This window comes from Micropterus dolomieu, linkage group LG15, assembly GCF_021292245.1.
Source record: "Micropterus dolomieu isolate WLL.071019.BEF.003 ecotype Adirondacks linkage group LG15, ASM2129224v1, whole genome shotgun sequence".
Lineage (NCBI taxonomy): Eukaryota > Metazoa > Chordata > Actinopteri > Centrarchiformes > Centrarchidae > Micropterus > Micropterus dolomieu.
This window is the reverse complement of record NC_060164.1, coordinates 7,208,759-7,215,012: the sequence shown is the minus strand read 5'-3', so window position 1 is coordinate 7,215,012 and position 6,254 is coordinate 7,208,759.

The window sequence follows — 6,254 nt, the reverse complement described above, 5'->3', positions numbered from 1 at the left end:
CACCCCCCCCCCCCCCCCCCCCCCCCCCAGCAAGGGTGTGCAGGACCTATGTGCTCTTCAACGCTCTGAATCTCCACAACTGACAAACTATGTATGTTCCGCAATATACTCCGTCTCACGTCCATAGCCTCACACCCAAACTGGGCTGAAGTTCTGGAAACTAAACCTGTCTTGTTTTATGGGATCTTCTTGTCTTATCTTCTTGAGACAGGGACAGGGATATAAATTAAGAACACTTAATAGAAATGAGTGATTACTACTGGTATCGCTGAGCCATTCTCTCCCATTTTCACATTTAGATAGTCAGTGCTAAATGTGTGGGGAGAACTGTTGTGGAGAGAAAAAAAGATATTATTATCTCATTAACTGAACAAAATGAGTACTAAATCCCAGTTCAGTGATACTGTACACCTATTATCCATCAGGCAATCCATTAAAACAAACAAATTAATACTTAGGGGGGAAGAAAAAAAGGTAAACGAAAGAGCTAAACAAAAAACTAATAGCAAACAGTATCATGTTTGCAGAGATGTCCAATTAAAGTTGTTCCGGAAGTGTGTCCCTAAATTTAATGCCCTGGTGAAAGTAAATCTCTATTAAGAATGGGATGCCATAGAACATGTAATTAAGTAAAAGAGAAAGAGAAGCAGGATGAGTATTAAACACAGACAGCTATCCCGCCTGTGCGTTTTCTCTCCTCTAAGCAAATTCTTCTTTCATGCCAAACTGCTCTGAGTAATTTCATTTTAATATGATTCTAAGAGAAACAAGCCAGGGTCTACTGTGCTCCTTGTTATTCATGAGAACTCAACCTGCCATCTGTTATCACAACTAAGTCTGTCAAAAGCCGACCTAGATGTATTACTCTCCCTGCTACATGGTGGCAGGTGCTTCTGTTTTAAAGATGCAGCCTTTGCAAACAACATCATGTTACTGCCCTTCATGCTTTTTAAAGTGATGTATGTCCTCTATGTTCATACAAGCTTCATCAATAACCATACTGTCATATTAGAGATACTTTAAAGGATGCACAACGTTGGAATGTACAAGTGCAATTAACACTAAAATGCAAGAAGTTTTTTGATCATTTCATTTCTATTAAAAGCCCTTTGATGTCAGAAATTAGTTCATGAGTCCATGCTCTGATGTAGATTCCTTCCTTGAAATTCCATGAAATGTCTGAGGCCTTGATGTCTATTATATTTACACCTTGTATTTATAATACATAAGTAAGTAGTGTAAGTAATGTAAATGTATCTCTACAGGTTCATGATCTACAAATGTAACCTGCAATACTTGGAAATCTATCTTTTTAAGAATGTAGTTTAGCCTTTGGGGCTTTAAGCATTCAATTATAGTAATCTACCAATTTATGTTAGCATTTTAGTATTATACAGTTTGTTTCACTGTTCTAGCTGCTCCATGCATGTTATAGGAGACTGTCAGTAAACTGATTTTTGAACTGAAATCAGTCTTGCTATTGCTTGTGCTGAATGAGATTGGTTGCAGACTTACAGCCACTCCATATTTAAGATGGCTTCTCATTGTCACAAACCATTTGCCTGATGAAGGTCTAGCAAATAAATGTAGTATTTGCATGTTAGATTGTGTGCAGGAGTTTATTTGCAAATTATGATGCTTCAGCAATAAAAGTGGAGAGGTTACATTTCTGCATCCATGCTGTACCATCCTGCTAGTTTGCATAATGTCTTGTCCAAAGTTGTTCATTTGAATCGGCGGTACTAGTGATTGAGGTGTGTTTCATCATTAAGGCATTTGCTTATACTGTATGTGAGGTTGTCATAGCAAAGGATTTTGAATTTTGCATATTAAAGTGTTCCCAAAGAGGGTCAAAAACAAAGGCAGCTGGACTTGGTTTAAGATACTCAAAGATGTTTGGTCCTCTCATCCAAGAGGATTCTTCAGTTCTGACTGACTGACCGGGAATCCCAGCTATTCAACCTCTGGGGGGTCGTTATCAAGGTGATGGATACCACTTGGTTTGTTAGTGCTCCTGGCTGTTGTAATGACAGTCGTTATGGTCGTTGGAGGCCGAGTCTGAATGACCCCTGTGAGTGTGAATGTTTGTTCAATCTCCTGGGAAGGGATGAAAGACAGTATTGTCTGTACAATACAAAACATACAATGCTGTCCTTTCATCCCTTCCCAGGATATTAAACAAACACTCACATTTGACCGACTGTTGTTACAAGAGCCAGGAGCACCAATTAACCAAGCCATATCCATCACCTTGATAACGACCCCACAGAGGTTAAATAGCTGGGATTTCCTACCAGTCCGCCACATACAGTCAGAACTGAAGAAGCCGCTTGGATGAGAGGCAAAATGACTTCTAGTAACTTCAACCAAGTCAAGTTGCCCTTGATTTTAACCCACCTTGGATAACTATAAACTGAATGACTGAGAATCTTCACAGGCATGTTAAAGAGTGCTATTTATTTTTATAAAGAGAAGTGTATATATAATATAACTTTTAAGAATCTATCTTTCTGGACATGTGAAGGCCTTTAGAGACAGTGATATGGTGACTTGAACTTAAGAGTATAAAGTTTAGTTTTCTTTTCCCTTTTCAAAACCCCAGTCTCCCCTCAGCCTCAGTCATGCCACATGACACGCTTCCATTGTGTCATTGTGTACCAGGGTGGTTTGCAAGGGTCATTCTCATGGTTCATTGCTCAAGCTGTCTTTGAGACAATAGGTTTTCCAGCTCCATCCAACTGTGCAGCCCGGTCTGCCCAGCCGCTGACTGTGAAACCCAGAGGCAACTTCTCCTCTCTTTTCATCTCACAGTCACTTCCATCAGCTATTCCCTCTTCAACCCATTCTCTCTCTCTCTCTCTCTCTCTCTCTCTTTCCCCATCCACTCTCTACCATTTTCACATTGAAAACATTGAAAACTGATAGAAAAGCACTAGTCTTACTAATAAAATGAATGACACTAACAATAATTGAGTGTCCCGGTAAACTATAACAGTGAGGCAGTATGCACAACCAGTACCCTAAAACTGAAGCAGCTAAGTGGAATTCAGCCAACATTAATGTCATTGTTTAAACCTGTTAATTTCCTACTGTGACATGTCAAAAAGGCCTATTATTCTGAAATCAATTTTCAAACCATGTTCATACTCACTGAACACAAAACAAGTTTTTTCATGCTCTGTATCATCTCTTGCCATTAGAAATACTTTCATTATCTCTCACCAATAACCCTTCGTCCTATCCATAGCAGCGGCCTGAATAGAGCACAGCAGTGACTCTACTGTGCATGAGCAGCTCCGTGGAGCAGACAGAAGACGCGCCTTTAGCAGAAAAGAATAATGGGACAATGGAGCCACGCTGGAACCCTGGTTCTGCTTGGCATGGTCCTGTTGTGTCCTTCCAAAGGTGTTGGGTAACTGTCACTAATAGGGGTGCACATTAACCTAGGCCAGCCATTGTCTAGGTATTCATGACTGCCAAGGGAAGCTGCCGTGGCAGTGCCAGTGTAATAGCCTGAGCTTTCTTCATCATCCTGCCCATTTTGGCACCAGTTTCTTCCAGATGACAGCTGGGAAGTCATTAGCAAACTACCACATTGCTCAAAACACAGAAGGACCTCTCTCTCACTCTGTGTATAAAGATGCAACTGCTCGATGTCAGAAGTGGTTTCAGGGGACAAAATTGCCTCTCAACAATAAGAAAGATGAGCTATTTCTGCATGTCCAGTCTAAGCATTCAAATCTTAAATGGGAACACTAAGCCATATAAAGGCTGATGTAATCATGTTCTGTTATTTCAAAGATTTGGTACAGGTCACATAATATTTGTGAATTTGTTCAACTGTCTCACGAAGCCAAAATGTATAGACACCTTAGACATCAGTTAGGATTAGTTAACCAAGAAATATATTTTTTGTTACAATTAAATCTTCCTTACAGTCAAAACACTATCACACTCCCCCAGATATACCCTGGTATTTAGTACAAATCTTCACCATTGTGGTTTGTGTGGCTACTGCCAAGTGGCATTATACAAGGTTTCTGGCACTGCCATTGAGTTTCATAAAAACGTATTGCAGACACGGGAGACTGTAGTCTAAAAGCAAATGAGATGCACTGTTCAATTCAAGTGTGGACATAAACAAACATTACACATATTACAAGGACACAAAACAAAATGTGGCAATTTATATGGACACACTTTCACACTGAGATATTGCTATAATGTGTTCACGTTACAAATTTGTGCAATTTCATGTGAGTCAGACACATGACAATTATGTATTAATTATATATTAATTAATACATATGAATTATTTAAATTTATTGTGTTGCTGTGGCTATATAACATTAAGTGAAATGTCACAGATTTTATTGGGTCATCCAGAACTTTACACCTCCTTCAATAAATTGTATAGTTGGCCTTTTGTCATGTCATGGCAGGAAACCCACAGGTGTAGATAATTGATAGCACTTATAATGGCTTCACTTCATTTATTCTACTTAGCTCCACGGCCTTCCTGCTGTGAATGTTGGCTCAATGGCATGTTTTCTAAACACACAGCCATAATTAATGATGTTATTTACACCTGTGCTTTTCCTGCTATGAGAACTGAAAATGGATTTTAAAAAGTTGTTTGAAGGACAGAAGAGAAATACTGTCATGTGAGGCAAAGCAGTAAGCTAACAGCAGTGAGGTTACCTTTGTCTGTAGCTATTGACAAATACACTGGGTCACATAAAATTAACACATTGTCATATATTGATAAATGTCTGATCAATGTCTAAGTGATTACTTAGCCAGGGACTGTCTTTTTTTCCCAATCTTTGAATAGGTATTGTGTGTAGGAGCAGAAAATAATATTGCAGTCGCTACTCTGCCAAGCATAAAATGGTCAGCTAAGCCATATATTGCTAATACACATCATGTAGGCTCAAAAGTAAAATTACCACTCCTCTGTTAATAATATCATCTGTTGCATTCACACATTATTCTTGACATTATAACTGAACTTGTGTGCCTTTGTGACTCTTTCCCTGGTTTGTAAAGGTTGTAAAACAAAACAGCTTCAAACGTGAATGCTATTTGAGAGGCACCTCAGTGCAAACACTTTGAAATCGCAGTTGAGTGAAATATCCAGCAGAGAGCAGCAAAACATCACTTTCTGACACATCATCACACCCCGTGCATCAGAAATAAAAATAATTTAAGGTAACTTGACTTAGGACTGATGTTTTAATGCTAATCAACTTGTGTGACTTAAAGTAAGTAGGTACTGCATATATACTAAAATACTATATTGTGCATTTATCACAACTTTTTATACTGCTGTTAAATGAACAGTACATTAGCTACAGTAGTAAACCCTAGCAATAGTCTGTAAAAATACAGTTTCTGATAATCAAAATGCTGTCTAGGGCATTCTGTAACAAAGTGGTTCAGATGTTTTATGAAAACTGTTTCTGTAGCCATGACACATTTTTGTTTGTGCTTTTAGTTGTACTATTTGCTTCTTGGAAGGAAAAGTCATCAGAACAGCAATGTGAGTAAAATATTTTTTGTTTTTACCTGTCCTAGTTCAAACTTGTCTGCTGTCTGTGAAGATTCTCGGTCATCCAGGTCATAGTTATCCAAAGAAGGTTAAAGTCAAGGGCAACTGGACTTGGTTGAAGATACTAGAAGACGTTTCATCCCTCATCCATAGGACTTCTTCAGTTCTGACTGACTGGTAGGGAAAATAAGCTATTTAACCTCAGTGGGGTCGTTTGCCAGGAGCCTGCAAATTGGTGTTTACAGAAAACCCACACACACAGACCAATACCTACTCTTCGATTCCCACCACCCACTGGAGCACAAGCTAGGGGTCATGAGAACACTGCACCACAGAGCGGAAAACATACCAACAAGCGCCCAAGCCAGAGAGAAGGAACAGAACCACCTGAAGGGGGCACTTACAGCCTGTGGATACCCTAAATGGACCTTTGTGAAAACAGCCACAAGATCCAAGAAGAACAAAACTACAGGGGAGGAGGAAAAGAAGGTCAAACGCAACAACATTGTGATTCCATACGTGTCTGGAGTATCAGAGAAACTCAGGAGGATTTTTAACAAACATAACATCCCTGTGTTTTTTAAACCCAAGAACACACTAAGACAGATGCTGGTACACCCCAAAGACCGCACACCCAAACACAAGAAAAGCAATCTAGTGTATGCGGTCCAATGCAGTGAGGAATGCACAGACCTGTATATTG